The sequence below is a fragment of the Condylostylus longicornis genome, unplaced genomic scaffold (assembly GCF_029603195.1).
Source record: "Condylostylus longicornis isolate FDR11 unplaced genomic scaffold, ASM2960319v2 ptg000107l, whole genome shotgun sequence".
Lineage (NCBI taxonomy): Eukaryota > Metazoa > Arthropoda > Insecta > Diptera > Dolichopodidae > Condylostylus > Condylostylus longicornis.
Window position 1 is genome coordinate 832,114 of NW_026578075.1, and position 19,954 is coordinate 852,067.

Sequence of the window (19,954 nt, forward strand, 5' to 3'; positions counted from 1 at the left end):
GTTAAAATATAATTTTTTACTATGGATTAAAAACCAAACTTATTTTTTTTAAATAAAAATTATGTAGCTATACATTCACTTATATTCTTTTAGTCGTACCACTTGAGGTGATAGAAAATCGATGCGACTAATTGATCAAGTGATCAAATGATGCGACTAATTGAGTATAACGAATTGTTTTGCTGGCATAGTCAATTGCAAAATTATTCTAGTCAAGATTAGTCTGATTATCATTTGTATATTGCTTGTTTAAAATTAGAGTTTTGCTTCAAGTATTTTTCACCCTTCAAAGTCATATATTTTTATATTATACTTGCAAATATCTCAAAATATTGTCTTAGGTATAATGAAATATATTTAAAACCATTAGAAAAATATATAATTTTAACATTAAAATTTAGTATTATTATATTAAATTTAGCAATATTATTATGTAGTTTTCTTAAAGTTCAATGTTCTTCAAATGTTCAAAACGACCAAATATATCAAAAAAATATTGAAACAATAGCATTATTTTTCTATATACCTACATATACTTGTATGTATATATATATATTGTTATAGTTTTTCAATAAATTTAATAAAAAAGACAATATCAAGGCTTGTAAACATAAAACATTATACTAAAAATGTAGTATATACTGCAAAACCTTTTTTGGAGAAACAATCTAATTCAATATAATAATATAACAATAAATAGTTAAAGGTTGTAAAATAATAGAGAGATTTTATGCAATTTTTTGTGTTATATATACATATATACATGAAAATATAACAGAAAACATGCATAATAATATAATGTAGTAAATATTCTTTTGTTCTAACGATCTTTTATATAATAAAAACCAATATTTGATTCAAAATAATCATATATAAATAAATATATTTTTATGCTATAGTAAACAAATAAAAAAAAATTTATTTGCTATAAGATAATCAAAATACAAAAAAAAATAGATATATATACTCGTGTATATATATATTATAAATGAAAAGAAAAGATGGCAAACATTATTTTTCTAATAGTTAAGAGCTTGGATGCGAAACACTATAAACAACAAATTAGAAAACCAAAATCTAATTAGAGAAGAAGAAAACGTATACAATTATAAAAAGTTAAAATAGCATGGCATAAAAAAGATCCCTTATAAGATCTTTGAAAACAACATGGATATACCAGTTAGTTACCAATAGCAACAATATACCAATATTATCATATTTTTTTTTTCATTTTTTTGTGTAGCTGTACATATTTTGTTTGATGAGTTAGGTATTATAAATTTATCTTCGCGTTAATAATATGGCCCGTTTCTCAGTATATTGAATGAGTGCATCTGACGTTAATCATGAATTCCAATGGGGCATAACATACGCTTCATAAATTCCAATATAATGTAAGTTGCCAAAGCAACTCATTTTTATTTTAGTTTTTTTTTTTTTTTGTATTTCTTTAAAGGTTGATGCATAAAAGATTTTTATAGTATGTTATGTGATAAAATGAATAATGAAGAAAACATTTTAATTTTGAAATATTTAATTTTCCGCTTTATTGAAATAATTTTTAAAATGTTACTTGCGAAAATTGTTTAATTGCAAATGATTGTTATTTGCAAAATCAAACGAATGACATGATTAATATGTTCGTCAAAACTTTGACATACTATGAAACGGTCTACAACAATAAGGCAATTATTAATTTTTATCAAGTATTTGTAATATATATTTAGAAAATCATTTAAGACAATTTTAAAAGTATATTTTTTGACACGTACTTTTTTTGCATACTTTTAGGCAAATTTAAATTTTTGTTTCAAATTTAAATAATTTAACCTAACGATTCGATCTTCATTTTTAATATTTATTATTTAAAATCGTTTTTAAAATTATTTTTTTAATGAAATTATTAAATGTGTGTTATATATGTACATAATGCACAAATTAAAATGAAATTTTTCCAAAAGCTTAGTGGTATGAAGATCATATTCTATAATAATGTCAATTAACTGATAGTTGTCCCATTCAATTTTACTATCTGCAATCGTTTTTTTTTTATATTATAATATGTATGTAGGTATAGTCTACCAAAGTAGATATGTATGTGTTTTTGCATGTATTTGTATTTCTTTTTTTTTCTTTTAAGTCATTTATAATCCTTCCATATTTCCTTTGATCCACAAGTTCACCATCAAGTTTTTCTTCGTTGTTACATTTGTGTTTTGCTGTTTTAGTTTCTGTTTTTTTTTTTCATGAAATTTTCTTTTATAACTGATATTACCTTGTTACAATTGCTTTAGTATAAAAATATACATGTGCATACTACATTTATAATGTTCCATCTATGAATGTATAGTTACACTATTTTATGTTGATTTTTGTTGATTCTATGCAAGCATAATATTATATATCGGGATACAAACATATATTTTTTGTTCCCATACATTTACCTTCATATATTCCAATATATATTCATATATATATACGTATACATATATACATAAATATAATAGTTTTTTTTTTTTTTTTAGAAATTCCAATATATTTTCTTTGTTCCTTTGTTTATAGCAATTTTTCCGTGATTTCATTTTATTACATAAAGGAAAAAGAAAACTACTTTAATATAAAAATAATAGTAAAACACAACATAGAAATAAAGACAAAAAGTTTGTCGATGCGATTTCTAAAATAGAAAAGAAAAAAAAATTTTTTTTTTTTGCAATTTAATTATATGTTTATGTTCAAATGTTTGTAAATGTATCTTATGACAAAAGTTTCGTTTTAAATTATATTAACGCGCTATTCTGACAGTTATTAGCGCGTATATTAAATTTTTAAATTACTATATAATTAAACAAATAGTTTTCTGATACTACTGTACTGAATAATAATTATTCGGTAATGAAATTTTTATTTCAGAAAAATATTAATCAAATTTATAATATATAATAAAATTTCAAAATTGAGGTAATATTATGTCAACAAAATTTATTTTAGTTAAAATTAACGATGCTCAATTTATAGTGACAGATTTTTTTGCCTGAAGACTCTAAAAAAAACTGTCTATATGCTACGTATTATGACTGTATTCATTTTTATACAACGCACAATTATAAGTTCATACGACTATTTCATTTAATTTTTTTTCAAAAAAAAATATGACATACATATATGTAAGTATTTTATACGTTAATAATACATTATACATGAATGCGTGATACATTTTAACTATAAAAATTTTCGCAATTATTTTAGCGTCACATGTCATACTGCACATTTTTCTGACAGGTTTTAAGAATATCATTTGATTTTGATAGCACATGAGCTTCGTCAAAAATTGACATTTAATATTTACATACAAAGGGTTATATTAAATACATTTTTAAAAATAATGTTGTTTTTCGTAACAAACGAGTATAATTTTTTTTTTTTTGAAAATATCAAATTAAAAACTCTACCTCATACAAAAATTTGGCAGCAATTTTTGCTTTCAAGCAGAAATGAAAAAACTTATGCATATACTTACATTATGTAGATGTATATACATATTTAAATAAACACTCATACACATCAAAAGTGTTCGTGAGAATAAAAACTGTTCTCAAATTACTCTTATCAAAGAAATGTATACATACACACGTTTTTTTGCTTTTATAAAATACAAAATAGATCTGGACATTGAGAGAAGAAAAAGTAATATAAAGAGACTTTAGTTGAATAAGTTTTTGAATTATAACAAGTCCTTGCATAATTGCGGGACAAAATTCTAAACTGTGTGTGTGTAGTTGTAAAATTTTTAAGTAAGCGATATGATAGCGAACAAAATATGATAGAAATATTACTTTTAATATAATTGGGCAGGGATTTTAAAATAAATTTCAGCATGATAATAAACTATCAAAGTTTTTAAAATGAGAGCGCAAAAAACAATGTCCCGATCTAGATTTTTTTGTAATGTCATAATTTTATACACTATACGAGATGTTATTTCTTCGTTCATTATAATTTGGGCATATAGTTTTGTATATAATAATATGTACGACATATAATTATAATTACAGCGAAAAAAGAAAAACAAATTTTTAAATATATATATAATGAACATTAAAAAAAAAAAAATTTTATGAACTTGTAAACGTTTTTCTTTATCTTAAGATATGTCAACTTAAATATATTGTTTTCTCTTTTTATCTCATTCATATTTTTATTAGCGTCCTTGTTTTAAATAAATGCTTATATATTGAATAAATGTTTTTTTTAAGTGTTTGTGAACAAATTAAAATATATGTATTTATGTTGTTTGAAATCGAATGATATTCGATTTATATGTGTGAGTAAAAAATGTATGGTATATTATTTCGAATATTAAAATCCCGGAGATCGAATATTTAAAAAAAAATTTTTTATTGTAAAGTTTGGAACTCCGTGATATTAATAAAAAATATTGCGCCGTCTGGACATCCCATTGTTCTCTTTTGATATTTTTGTGGGTGAATGAACCATCATTCATTTTTTTTTAGCTATTCAATGTAATGTAACATTTGTTGAAAGACTAACATACTTATATTGAAATTGACAATGCATAAAGAGTGAATGAGATTTTAATATAACATAAATACATTTGTTATTTTTCGAATAAAGTTGCTTGTATCAATATAATGTTTTCTATTTGTAAAAAACTGTCTATGTCAGAAACTCTTCAGACCATTTTATATTTAATATTTTGCTTTAAGAGATTGTTCTTAATCAAATTTATTTCGATTTGATGTACTATCCTCAACTTCTCTTTACACCATTGCATTCTCACCTATACATAGGCAAAGAAAAGAAAACCAACACAATAAAAAAAAAAAGTCAAGAAATTTGTTTTTTTTTTTTCTTTTTTTTTCCATCTCAAAAACTTGATTTTCATTTCGTTTTGGCATTATAGCAGTAGCGTCAAAAGCGTTATTTTCGTTCGTATAAAAAAAAAAATTTTTTGGCTTGGGTTTTGCGTGTAATTATTAAAAAAAAAAAAAGAAATTTTTTTTAAATTAAATATTGGAAAAAATTTTTTTTTAATCAAATATTTTAATTAAAGTAAAAATATTAATTAAAAATTAAAAAAAAAGTTACACAAATTAAATAAAAATTAAAAATCAAAGTTCAATAAATTTTATAACAAGAAAAAAAAATTTGGAAACGGGGAAAAAATACATAAAAGCGGAAAAAATAAAAAAATAAAAGAAAGAAAAAAATTAATCGCAATATTCAAAGGAATTTCGAAAAAAAAAAAATAAAATAATAAAATAAATTTTTCCCAGAAAACACAAAATAATAAAAAAAGTTTTAATTTAAAATAAAATCACAGTTTTTTTTACAAAAAAAAAATTACACAGAAAAAAAAAATTACTCGAAAATTTAATTTAGAGGCATCCAAAGAGATAAAAATAAAAAAAAATTAAAAAAATTTTTTCAATTTAATTTTTTTTTATTTTAATTTTATTTTTTTTTTATTTCATTTTGGGTTCTCTTGTTTTTTTTTTTTATTTAATTACTTTTCTCTTATTTTATCCTTGATTTTATTATAAAAATTTTATTTTAATTCAATTTTTTTTTTATTTTCATCAAAAATTTATAAAAAAAAAACAACATTTTTACAAATTTAATTTTGTTTCGTTTTATAAAAAAAATTTTTTTTTTTAAATAATTAAAAAGTGTTTTATATATAAATTACGTTTGAAAAAGAAATATAAAGAAAATAGAGAATTTTATATATATAAGAAAAAGGTAATTTTTAATTTTATAATTAGAAAATATATTTGTTATATATATGTATGAAAAGGTTATATATATATTAAATTAAATGAATAAATTATATGTATATCTATTATAAATTTAATTGGATTTCAAACTTAAAAAAAAAATTCTGAGTAAACATTTTTTAAATCCACCAAAAACCTATATGTACTACATAACATATAAATTTATATGAAAAGTTAATGTGTAAATATACATATATATACTTAATATATATTTATAAATTCTAACAGGTCTTCTCATTATTAATTAGATGGAAAATTATATAGTGTCCGATTAGTTACATATATGTAATTAAAATATACATATATATATATATATATATATAACTAATTTTTTTAATTGTATGTTCTCTAAAAATATAGGTATTTTATCTTAGAAACTTAGAAAACATGAAAGCAACAAAAAAAATATGAAGAAATTCATTTAAATTTTTGACACTTATGTAAAAAAATTATGTTTTAAAATGTCAAAAATGGCTTGTCAAAATTTTGAAAGAAAATACATACATATTATAATGTACACACATACTTGTTAATAGAAAGGAGAAATTTTTATATATAATAATATATGTATATATTTTTTTTTAAATTTGTTCATAAGAAGAAGAAAAAAAAAGAAACGCTTTTTAGCTTTGTTTGACTTATGCTAGCGGCAAAAATATGACGTGTTCGAATTAAGAAAAAAAAATTTTTTTTTTTTTTTACATTTTTTTCTCTCAGTTATATCAAGTTTTTATATGAGAACTCTTATGTATGTTATATTATAGCTGTATTAATTAAAAATTATAATAATATATTATAGAAAGTTTTCCAATACAATGTATCTCTTTTATATATATTGTACGGTAAATGTGTGCATATATATATATATATATAATTTTATATATATTATGTACTTAAATATTTTATTATCTGTATGAATTTCTCATGTTACAACATTTAATTATATTATACGTTCGTTCGTATCTATATACACGCTTTAAGATATAAAGAAATTATATTATACTTATTCTTTTTAATTTCTTTTCAGTTGTGGGTTATATAAAAAAAATTTTTCTTAATAATATTTTACCTATTTAATTATTATAATAATATTCGCGTGTATATTAAATAAAATTCATGTATGAGTATTTTTTTTTTCTTATTATTATAAAAGTATAATTTCTTAGTATATATGAACTTCTATTGTAATTTAATATTATTTCATAAATAAAATGAGTATATAATAAATATTTAATTTAATAAACGAAAAAAAAAATTAAGTATATAATAAAAAATTAGTGGGTAACAAATAAAATAAATGAAATTCATTTCATATACATATACAAGTACTTTATGTATAATATTAGTTTGACCTTTGACAAGACCAAGGGAATACAAAAACTAGAAAAAAAAACTGTAATATAACGACAATATCTACTAATACAAACGAAAATTTTTTACACATACATATATTGAAAATTAATAATTTTTTTCTGATTAAAGTATCAAAATTTTTTTTTTATAACAAAATTTAAAATTAAGCAAAAATATCAAATACGCATTTCAATAATTTAATTTTTTACAAAAATTTAAATAATACTTGCTTCAGAATATTTTTCAAATTTCATTTTTCATTTCATGCATACTATTTTCTCATATATTTATAATTGCATTAAGTTTATTTGATTGATTTGAATAATTATTTACAATCACATATATTACACACGTTCATATGTAAATATATAAATAGATATATATTTTATAATATTCCTATGTTATGACATTTTCCTTTTTGACATTACTGTTAACTGTCAATTTATTTTTGTTTGCTTTTACAGTGTAAATTGCGCGTTATTTTCTTAAATATAAGTATATTATATTAATATATAACTATACAATAAGATACTTAATTATTATATACTGTTTTTAATTTAGAATAAATTGTATGTGTATGTATGCATAAAAATATTGATATGGAAAAAATTGAAAATTATTGTAGACATCAATTTTCTACTGTCAAAAAAAAAAAATTTAATACTTAAGTTAACAAAGGTAGGAAAGTTCAGATATTTTGATCAATTCAATTATATTTGATTAATTTTTATTATTCTAATGTCAAATAATTAAATCAAATGTTGAAAAATTTAAAAAGCAAACTGCACTATTTAAATTTTTTTTATCATTTATTTATATTTTCTGTAATAATATTTTTTAAATACAAGAATTTATACAAGCGAGACGTTATTCTATACATGATTTTCTAATTTTTCAGTTTTTTAGATATTTACTAGTTTATTAAATAAAAATTATGTAGTCATGCGTTCATCATGTACATTGTTGTTTTATACAAGTAAACATTTGAAAATACAAAGTTCAATTTCATTTGATTTGGTTCCCATTAAATGACATAAAAAAGAGTGCCGTAAATTATTATTATGAGTAGAAATACTTTTATTGTATATATTTATTATAAAATAATAACAACATTCTATTTACTAATAATAAGTTTATTAAAAATTTTTCGTAATCGCAGTATGTTTATTTGTGAAAATATCAGTTTTCTGTTCAAATTCAAAAGTAAACTCGTACATAAAATAACAAAATTTGAATAAATAACATGTAAAATTTATGTTTGATATTCTTTCAAATTCACATTGTTAGTCCAATTTGCTAGAGCTCATCATTACCGAAGAGCTAGTTGAACAAAGAAAAATACACCGTGAACAGGAAAAATATGATTTGAATACAAATTTTGACATTTCTCGCAACAGAGAGAGTTATAAAATTTAATCAAACTGAAGCATCATTTTGACATTTTGAATTTACATAGTATATTTAGAATTTAACCATATATATATACGATTTAATTCCTCTACTTTGTAGACATTAAACAACTAAGCATAGTATACAAATTATATATTTTATATCTTCAGGCAAAGATTTCAGAGTTTAGGTAGTTTTATTTAAAAAATTAAATTAAATTTTCCATAACCTTATACAATATTTTAAATGTAGCTCAAAAATAAATATATACCTTTACTTACCTAATATATGAAGTATCTGCGAAATTCACTTTATATTTATTATTTATGTGGAAAAAAGGTAAAATAAAAAAAAAAAACGAAACGAAAATAAGAAAAATATATCAAAAGATATATGAAAAAAGCAACAAACGAAAACACTATATGTTGCGACTATGTGTATAGAAATTTTTGTTATTTTCATAAAATAAACAAAATGGCGCCCAAAAAAAACATGTATATGTATATACATTCAACACTTTATACTTACATACTGATATTTTCTTAATATTCAATACGATATTATATGTAGTATAAATTCTCTTATTTTTTGTGATATGTGGTCTATTATGTTGGTATTTGGCGTCGTGATTTCATTTAAACTTTTTCATTTTACTATTATAATTTATATAGTCATATATATATATATGTATTGAGATATGTATATACACACACTTACATATTACAATTTAATTAAGAAAATAAGTTTCTCATAAAATTAATTTTAATATATTATGTACATACACTTCTTGTAAAGAGAAAATATTAAGTATAATAAATTAAATATTAGAACTGTTATTGTGAGCAATTTTCTTCCCTTTTTCAATTGAATTAAAAAAGTTCAAAATATTTACGATAAAAAAAGTTTATATTATAATGTTCCTATTAACCTGAATTGATATGATTTATAATGTTCACCATTTATTTAATATAGTATAAAAAATTATAATTTGTAGTTATATTATAATTTGATTACAAATGTACGTATGTAGGTGTATATTTATCCACTACACATTAATTTATATTATATTTTACAGTCACAACATAATCTATAACTAAAAAAAAAGGTCGATAACAAACACTGTTGTTTTTATGATTTGACATTTTAAAAATAAATAATAATTAACTATGCAAATTTATATGGTTAATATTCGATATTAATTTTATTTTAGATCAGATTATTAATTTTTATTTTAGTCAACGTAAAAACTTAAAAAATTCATTTAAATTCCAAATTGTTCCAAATACGATATAATGTAAAGAAATACGATATAATGACGAATTCGGGTCGTATTAATTTATAGAGTAACACGGATGTATCCTTTAAACAAGGGGAAATTTTTTTTTTAACAATTTAAAAAATTGCATACTTTTAGGAGGATCAAAAATAAAAATTAATATAAACATAATACTGAAATAGAGTTAATTGGCTTGTTTAAATTAATATTTTTTGATGGCACTATGTTCAAATAGAAATTTGACAAAGTCTTAAGTTCCAAAGAAATGTATTTTGAAATTTAAATAATACTGGTATATATAGAGCTTTTAGCGATTTGAATTTTAGAAAGGCGGGATTAGTACTTTTATGTTTAACTGTGCTAGCTATATACAATAGACCAGTGGACGTAAAGTATATGTTAAAATTCATTAAAGTGTACTGTACTTATGTATGTGTGTTTTAATTTTTTTCCATATAACATTCGCTACTTTTATTTACATAACATTCGTTCGTCACTGATTTTTTACGTCAGTATAAACATTTTTATTCAACAAATCTGTTATTTTTTTTTTGTTATATTTGAAATTATAATTAATTTTTTGTATAACAACAAACCAGTCAAATAATATTTGTTGTATAATTACAATTAAATAATAAATATGTAGATATATATGTAGGTACGTAAATAAATATATATATATATATATATATATATATATATATATATATGTATGTATATTGCACATATGTAGGTGCCTATAGACACATGTTCCGCGATATTGTATAATTAAATTAATAATCACACCAAATATAATCAGAATAATGTACATATATAATACGTACATGCAAACATTTATATATATTAAATAATATATGTTGCTGACATAACAATATGTAAAATATAATATTGTTAAACAGATATTAATGATTCATTGAAAATTTTCTTGATAATTAATAATATTACGTTTTGGTAAATAAACAATAAAATACAGGAAATTTTTATTTTGAGAAACAAAATAAAAAAAAAATTAATTTAATTTATTTTTCGTGTGAAAGTTTTTTGTTATATTTTTAAGAAATGTTATGTTTTTAATTTAAAAATTTTATTTATACGGAAAATTCACCTGAAATTATGAGTCATTTCAGAGTTCTCTTAAATATTTATTCTATCTATTCAAATGTTAAGCTTACATTTGCATAGACATAGTTACTCATATACGATATTAATTTAAAGTATATATATCGTTTCCGATCTCTTTTATACACAAAAAGTTTAGACTTTATTAAACTATTATTTTATTATATGAACAATCAGTAAAATAATAATTGATAATAAAAAATAACATTAATCTGTAAAATATTAAAAAGCCCGATCAATTATATTAGAGTATAATTAAATAGTTCTTTTATTTTTCATTTATTTTCTTTTATCTCTTTTTATTTTTGTATTTGTATAATATTTATCATTAAATAAATATAATAAACAATAATAATAACTTATTTAAATATTTATTTATTTTAAAATTTGTGTTTTGGAAAATAACAGAAAATATTACACATAAAATCTATAAAAAGTCATAAGAAAATTGTATGAAAGAGGGTTGAAAAGCAAATATCGAAAATCGATAATATGACAAAAAAAAAATATTTTAAACCCCGCGTATTTTTCCTTTCATATTCCATCGAATTGTCGTGAATATTCAAAAAACTTTATAGGGTAAATAATCAATAAAGAAAACATTTAGTGTAAATATAGTTAGTATAATGAAAAATATAACCTAACAATTAGTTTTTATAGAAGAAGAGATACGATACACATACCTAGTTCTTTTAATTTTCGTTTTATATTTCCGAAGATAAACGCTAAAAGAATTGAATAATTTTTATTACGAGAATCAATTTCTAGATACATATATGCACAAATATATTACCAAATGTATATTATTCTAAATATATACAAAATGCTTTATAAATTAATTTTAAATTGTGAATGGAAAAATTTGCGAAAAACAATTACACATATACATACATTTTCAATAATGTTACATATTATTGATTAAATATTTCTATACATATTAATTCAAATTTTTTTCTTTGTACTACTTTACATAGCAAGCCTTTGCTAAATTAGTCTATTAGAATTTTTAATTCACACATTTATCCATAATGAAGCCCATTCTTTAATCACCTTAAATCTAGATTTTTGCAAAAAAATTTAATTGTTATTTTAATACAGGATTGATTTACATTTATTACATTAATGAATATAAATAAATTTTATACAGACTTATTAATACAGAATGTTATTAATATTTCAAGAGCAGTTATAACGATTTTCCTCATATAAAGGAAAAATAACTTAAGGTGATTAAAGATTATAAAAATATATTGCATAATATTATTTCCTATATTAATATTATATTTACTTATTATGTGCTACTCGTAGTATGAGTAATATTTCATTTTAATTAAATATATTCCACGTAATATTATACATATATATATTTCATTATATAGTGTTAAAATAATGTGAATTCGTATTTAAATTCATAACAATTATTTCTTAATGTTGTTGCGTTTCGTACGACGAATTTTATATTGGTAATTCTTTCATTTTTAAAATTAATATTTTAAGAAAATATGCGGTAATTAAAAACACTAACTGAAAATATTAAATTTTTTAAAAATCTTTCAACTTTCTTTTTATTTTAAAGCTTCTATAGTTTTAAATTTATGGAATTTAATTTTTCGATTTATTTTTAGGTCGATTTTAATGACCTAATAAATACCATAATATTTAATGCAATAATTTTTTTTTAATTTCGTTCATCATATGCATTAAGCCCATGGTATAATAAAATAATACATACAATCATTTTGCATTCAAACATTTACAATATAATACATACAAATGTGTGTATTGAAATCATAGATTTATAAAAGAAGAAAAGAAAAACTTGTATCTTTGCAATAAATTACATTATATGTACATATTTAGATGATATCCTTCGTTGAGCACCCTTGTTTCAACTATTCCATTCCATTATAAATTTAAAATTTTGGTTTTTTATGCGTTAAACATATAATGAACACACATATACACTCGTTAAATTTCATGTTATACAAAAACGTTTCTTATATATTCCATCTCTTTTCCTTTCATCATAATATAATCATTACAAGAAATATGAGTATATATAACTATCCTTTTTTCATCATCTTTTTTCCATTAATTTTTTTTTCACATTAAATTAAACGACGAATTTGCCCTTCAAAATTTTAATTTGTTCTCTATACATAATATATGTACATATGTATGTGTATATTTTCTGCTTTCAAATTTAATTTTAAGATACATTTTTTGTTTTCGAAAAGGGAAAAAAAATATAAAATATTTTTACAAATGCTTGTCTTGCCCTCTAGATTTGAAAATTCATAAAATATTTAATACAAATTAATTTTGTTTTTTTGTTTTTCCGTTCATTCTTTTATGTGTGTGCATACAAAATTTCAAGAAAAAAAAAACAAGAAGACCTACAAAAGATGAGTAAAGGGAAAAATATAAAATGCATACATTCTTGTACTCATTTAAGATATGAGCAAAAGAATGCTTTACTAAATTTCTTATAGGTACATATTTATACGTACATATTGTGTGTACACATGTACCTATACGTATATCTTTTTAAAATATTATTAGATTTATAAACACATATACATATACACTGTGTGTATGCAATAAAAGAAACTAGCATAAAAATTAAAAGTACCATCAAGGTTAAGGTATTCTAAATTTATCTTATTTTTTTTTTCGACAAAAATTTTTTCTTTTCCTTTTGCATAAATATAATGTCAGAAATATACGTAGATACATAGGTATATACGTATATAATTTTAAGACAGAAAATTAAGAAAAATAAGAAATGAGTGCTGCAGAAAAAAAGAATTTTATTCGTTTTTCGTGGGTTCTCAAACAAAAAGTTTTTGATATAAAAAATTCATATGAGTATGTATGCACATACATACATGCATTTCTACATGGTTGGTTTATATTTTATAAGAAAAACGAGAACTGCAACTTATATCTTGACTTTCCGTTTATTATTATGGTTCTTATGAATTTTTTAAGTAGGCACATATACATATGCATATACGCATTTAATGTAGGTGTCAATATCTTTGTATGTATTTGCTGTAATTTCAAATTTTTTAAAACAAGCTAAACAATTTTTATAAACAGAATAAATTTATTTTTCTCAAAATTAATTGCAAAATAACAAAAAAAATGGTCCAGATAAATTTCCCTAAATAAAAAAAATATTTGAAAATAGTTTTTAAGATTTATACAGTCAACCGAAAGTCAAAAATAAATTATCACCCCACTTTAGTTCTATTTTGATTATTTAAATTAACTTTTATAATGTCAAACACGAGGCATATGTACCTAAATTATTCAATATTATCTAACACTAATAAGATTTAAAATAGCCTAATTATATGCAAATAATTTTATATCTTAATTAAATATATGTATACAGGATGTTCAGACAAACTCCCAATTGTTATTTTATGTCTTATTTATTAACTCAAGAAAAATCAGGTTTCTTTTTCTTCAACAGGCTGTAGCTCGAAAACTGAGTATATATGCAGACCGTCTTCTCACACCTATACGATTTTTTGCTAGAAGTTGATCAAAAAATCATCCTTGAAATTATTTACCATCTTATGCGAAACACCTTGTGTTGCTATGTATGCATATATATATATAATATGCAATGATATATTGCTAAGTCTTCGATTTAAAATATTTTCTATTGAAAATTGACCAAATTTTCAATATTTAAAATTATGAGAGCTGACCACCCCAAAAGCTATATCAACAACATAATATTTGAGAAATTATATGATACGTTTCTTCAAATTTTTTGTTGATACCAATATACAAAAATGTATTATTAAATATAAATATTTGCTTGCGAAATTTCTAAAAAAAAAAAAAAAAAATAATCAAAAAAAAAAATAATTTTGCTTATATGTGTGCAAAATGACGCTTGCTGATTTTATTAAAAAAAAAATTAATTTTTTTTTATTTATAAAATTTTATACCATACTCAATGTTATGTTTTTCATGATAACATAGTATGATATTTTCATATACGTATGTATATGTAGTAAGCAAGTATAGATGGTGTGATGGCGGTATGATATAGATAGTGAATGCTATTATGATGATGCGTCACTTTTAATAGTAAAAATAAATAAAATTTATGCGATATCAGTTTTTTATTTTCTTATTATTTTTATGTCATTTTCCACGTTTTTGTTTATTTTACGTGTATGTATATACGTTTTGTTTCATTAATTTTTTGTTTCATTATTATTAATTTCCAAAAAAAAAAAAAATGTTTTTCAATTCATTATCTATTCGCTACCTAGTTCAAGAAAATATAATTTCAATATTCTTAATATTTTCTTTTTTTTTTCCATTTAACATGCAATGCCAACATTTTCTATTTTTATTATTTTCTACAAATATACTTATAAATTGTTCAGTATATATTTAATAATAATTAAAAATACTTTAAGTTTAGATCATGTCTAAATTAATTTTCATTATCATTGTATTTATATTTTATTTATCTTAGGCATGAAATAAAATATATGTATATGTGTATTATGATCTCAATATTTGTATGACACCCCTAAATGTAGATTGTTAAAGAATTTATTATATTTTAAGGGAAAATTATTATTTTCGATTTATTTTTTTATTAAAAATTCGATTTATTTCTTCGTATATGCTATTTTGTGATTAATATTAATAAAAATTTTATTACAAATATACAATATTAAATTCAAACAGATTCGGAATGTTTTTTAATTTGTTTTCTCTATAACTTTTGAATTTTATTGATTTTATAATTTCTTGTGAAATGTATAACAATAATTTTCAATTTTATAATTTTGATTGTGTAATAAAATTGATTTTTTTTTTACAATATTGTAAAATTGTTCTATAATTCATTTAAATATATTGTAATAATTTAAAATATAAAAGAACAAGTACTTTTTTTTTTTAATTATTTATATATACCATATAGGAATATTGTTCTGTGGTTGCAATATTACGATTATATTATATACAATATATAATAAAAAAAATTAAATAAATTAAGAACAATATAAGGAATAAGTACTATATTTAAGAAAGAGAGAGGGAGCCAGAGAATGTAATTTCAAAATCATGTAATAAATGCAATATTTATTTTTGCGTCATTTATATTTCAAGTTCATTTGAACAATATAAGGTATACGCAGATACATACTTAAATAAAGATTTATTTTAAAATTATTTATTTTTGCTTACATAGCAAACTATAAAAAAATAAAAAGGAAAATATTTAGTATGTGCTCAAGTATACATACGTGCATATGTGCATTACCTTTGTTTTATAATTTCTTATACATATTTCATATATAAGAGTTTTTGTTTTATAATAAAGTTGGGTCAAACCAATGGTTTGTATTGTAGCACTTTTCCCTTCAACAAGTGAAAATTCTGCTTTTAAATACAGTTTATGTATACCTATCACACTATTAAAATTATTTTCATTCATATACAAAACTCTTTCTAGGATTGCATATTTTTAGGATGAACGATTTATGCAGTCTTTGAAATAAAGCAAAAATTAATATAAAAAGGGGTTAACATAATGCTCGATTTTAAGGGTTAATTGTGTGAGTTAAGGAAAATAATTATATTTTTTAATGTCATGGAATTTACCGTTAGCTTTTTGCGTTTATAGAAATTTGAAAAAACGTGCGATTTCGGAAATATAAGGTGTCAAAAATTCAAATTTTACAAATTTCAAGGGACAATAACTTGAGAGGGGGTGGAGATGGAAAAAAATTTTCTTCTAACGAAATGAACTATTTGTTAATGTCTAAAAGTCTCTAAAATTTCAATCTTCTACAGGCTGGGATCTAGAAGAAAAACGACATCAAAAATTTGGAAAAAAAGGACTTTAGATAACGGTAAATTTGAGCGGCCATTTTGTTTTTTTAAAGTTTAACTGTAGCATACCGCGCTAGGGAAAGCAAGCCGCTGCCTTTCTGCGTTTGCAAAATTTCAAAAATGCTTATGGTTTCATTGCAACAAATAGTTAAAAAAGGCCATTTTTAGGGTTTTGGGGGGGTATAACTTCTAGAGGGGGGGAGAAAGGTAAAAATTTTGTTCTACGGAAGTAAGTTTCTAGTAAAGATCTATGTACATATAAAATTTCAGCTTTCTATCTTCAAGGGTGTAGAAGTTTTGTAAACAAAAAAAGTGTCCACGGACGGACGGACGGACGGACGGACGGACGGACAGAGTGAAACTAATGCTAAAAATGAAAACATGTTATTCCTAACAAAATATTTCAATATTAATAAAATTGGATGTATAATATATTGAAATAAAATTTAATATTGAATAAGCATAAAATATCCCTATAACGCATTTGGTAACGCATAATGTTTAATATTATTCAAAACATGAAAAGATTTCGCGAAATATACCGGATGTTTTGTTCACTTTAGTGATCCAATTAAAAAAAAATTTGATGATTCACAAAAATTTTTCAATAATTTAAAACAAAAATTTTAATTACATTATACAATGAAAAATTCACACATTAAGTATATGTATATAATGTAAATCTCACCTTTTATATATTATCAATTGAAATTTTTGTATATGACTTAAATTAATTTGTTTTTTTTTGTAATTACATTTAATATGAAGTAAATTATTTTAAATTTTATATCTGTACAAAAATTTATAAATTGTTTAAATTTTCTTGATAACACGAAAAATCAATTAAAAACTGTAATATGTTATACATATTAAAAGTATGACTAATTTTTATATATTTAATTTTCACATTATTTAGAATAATGTATTCAAATTTTATTAGGCAAGCAAGTAATACTCAAAAAAGAAATAATAAATATATTAACTTATTGTATATAGTTAAAGTGAATTTTGCAATTTAATACTTATATTATTATTAAAATTAAACTGATATTTAAATTGATATTAAAAATATTTTATAATATGTACATATGTATGTACATATATCATTTTTGATTTAACCATTTAATTTAATGGAAATATCATGTATACAAATATATCATATATATATATAGAATACAAATTTACTCATTAACACTATTAACTGATATTAATTATATCTTTATGATTTTTAAAATATAATCATATTCTATAATATCAATTTGAAATTATCATTTATTTTACGATATTAATTTAATATAATAGTTTGGAACTTACTTATGTACTTAATATTGATTAGGTTTTTATAATTTCATATTTGCGTTTGAATTTTTTTAAATTAGCAATATGAAAATAGAAAAAATAATTTGTTGATATTTTAGAAATGATATTTATGAAATATAATTTTTCTATATATACATACATAACTTATTATTCAATGCTATGCTATTACAAAACTATATGAATAAACTTTGAATATATAACAAAAGTATTGATCTGACACAATTTATCTAGGTATCGAATTCATATAATTTGTTAAATACAAACAACGTTTACTTTGAGGATGTACTTTACATACCTATATCTATACATAAAATTTATTTTTTTTTTTTTTTGGTAATTCAACAAATAAAATAGAATTAAACTAACCATTATAATATTTTTGACCGCAAAACAATTTTCTTAAAAGTACTTACAGAGGTGGATACCCACTCGTCTTTGAGAAAAAAATAAAAGATTTTTTTTTTTTTTTTTTAGGTATGTACTCATGTATATGGTTATACATATACAGAATCTTAAAGTAATAATTCTCTATGTAATTTTTTTTTACTGTTCATTATTCAAAATATTGTTGTAATTTTTTTTTTGAATACTAAAGAAATATAAGGAATATGCAAAATATAAGATTAATAAATAAAAAAAAATATAACTAGATTGAGAAGCTTCGCTTTTTTCGCTATTCATAATGTTTTTTCAACAAATTCATAGTTAAAAGAACTTATAGATATACTTACATATAGCCATTACATATTTATAATAGAAAAAGCCTATGTATCTATATGTGTATATAATAAGACAATAGCATTGAATTTCTTAGAAAATTTTCAAAAGATAAAACGAATTCAACATTAAATTCAAAAGTTGATGAGAATGAATCTATAAAATGAATCAGATGAAAGCAAAAAATAATAAAAAAAAAAAATATGCTTGTAAATTGTAATAAAGAAACAAAAATTCATACATACATAAATATGTACAAGAACTACTTGTAATTGTATAAAAAAAAATAAGAAATAGTATGTACAATTGCATTTGATATAAAGATTCTATTTTTTTTTTTCTAAAATAAGTAAAGGAAAAGTAAATAATAAAAAAAAAAACAATTGTACATAAACGAATAATAATATGGTTTATGTTCATATATGTATATACACCCTATATATGTAAAATATATAAAAAAAAGTGTAGGCTTACAACTTTTCAAGAATATAAGATATAAAGTACTTATGCATGTATAAATGTAATAAATAGAAAATATAGAAAACTGGACTTTCATCTCATGAAAAAAAAGAGAGTTGAACGCCGTTTTATTTTCTTTCGCCGTTTATTGTTGTTGTTATAGTGGTTTTTGTGTACATCCAGAAAACTAAACTGCAAAATAGTGAAAAAAAAATCTTTATTATACTTATTAAATTATATATCTATGCAGTACTGTTAGAAATTTTTTGATCACATAATATTAATTTATAGAATTTAGAAAAATTTTCTAGTCAATTGTTTTTATTGTTTTACTTTAATTTATTTACAACTAATAGAAATTAAAATAAGAAGTTTAATTTTTTTTTTTTGGGTTTTGCTAATTAAATTAAAATTTTAGTGTTATTAAACTCTTAAAATTAAGTTTTATTTCTTGAGGGTTTTATTAAAATTTTGCTGTGATCTCTCCAAAAGAATATAAGTATTATCACCTCAATTTTTCAAAATATAACTAAGAATTATAAGGTAATTAATTATAAGGCATGTATAAGGCATTATTAATTATAAGGCATGATTGTCACTAATTGTGACAATCGCACATTAAATTTTATATTCTAAATTCCCCAAA

General features: G+C 20.9%; 1 protein-coding gene across 1 annotated transcript in view; it reads left to right on the forward strand.

The window, feature by feature from the left end:
• Window positions 1-19,954, forward strand: part of LOC129614247 (serine/threonine-protein kinase haspin homolog) — a 50,083-nt gene that overhangs the window by 2,593 nt on the left and 27,536 nt on the right. The window lies entirely within an intron of this gene.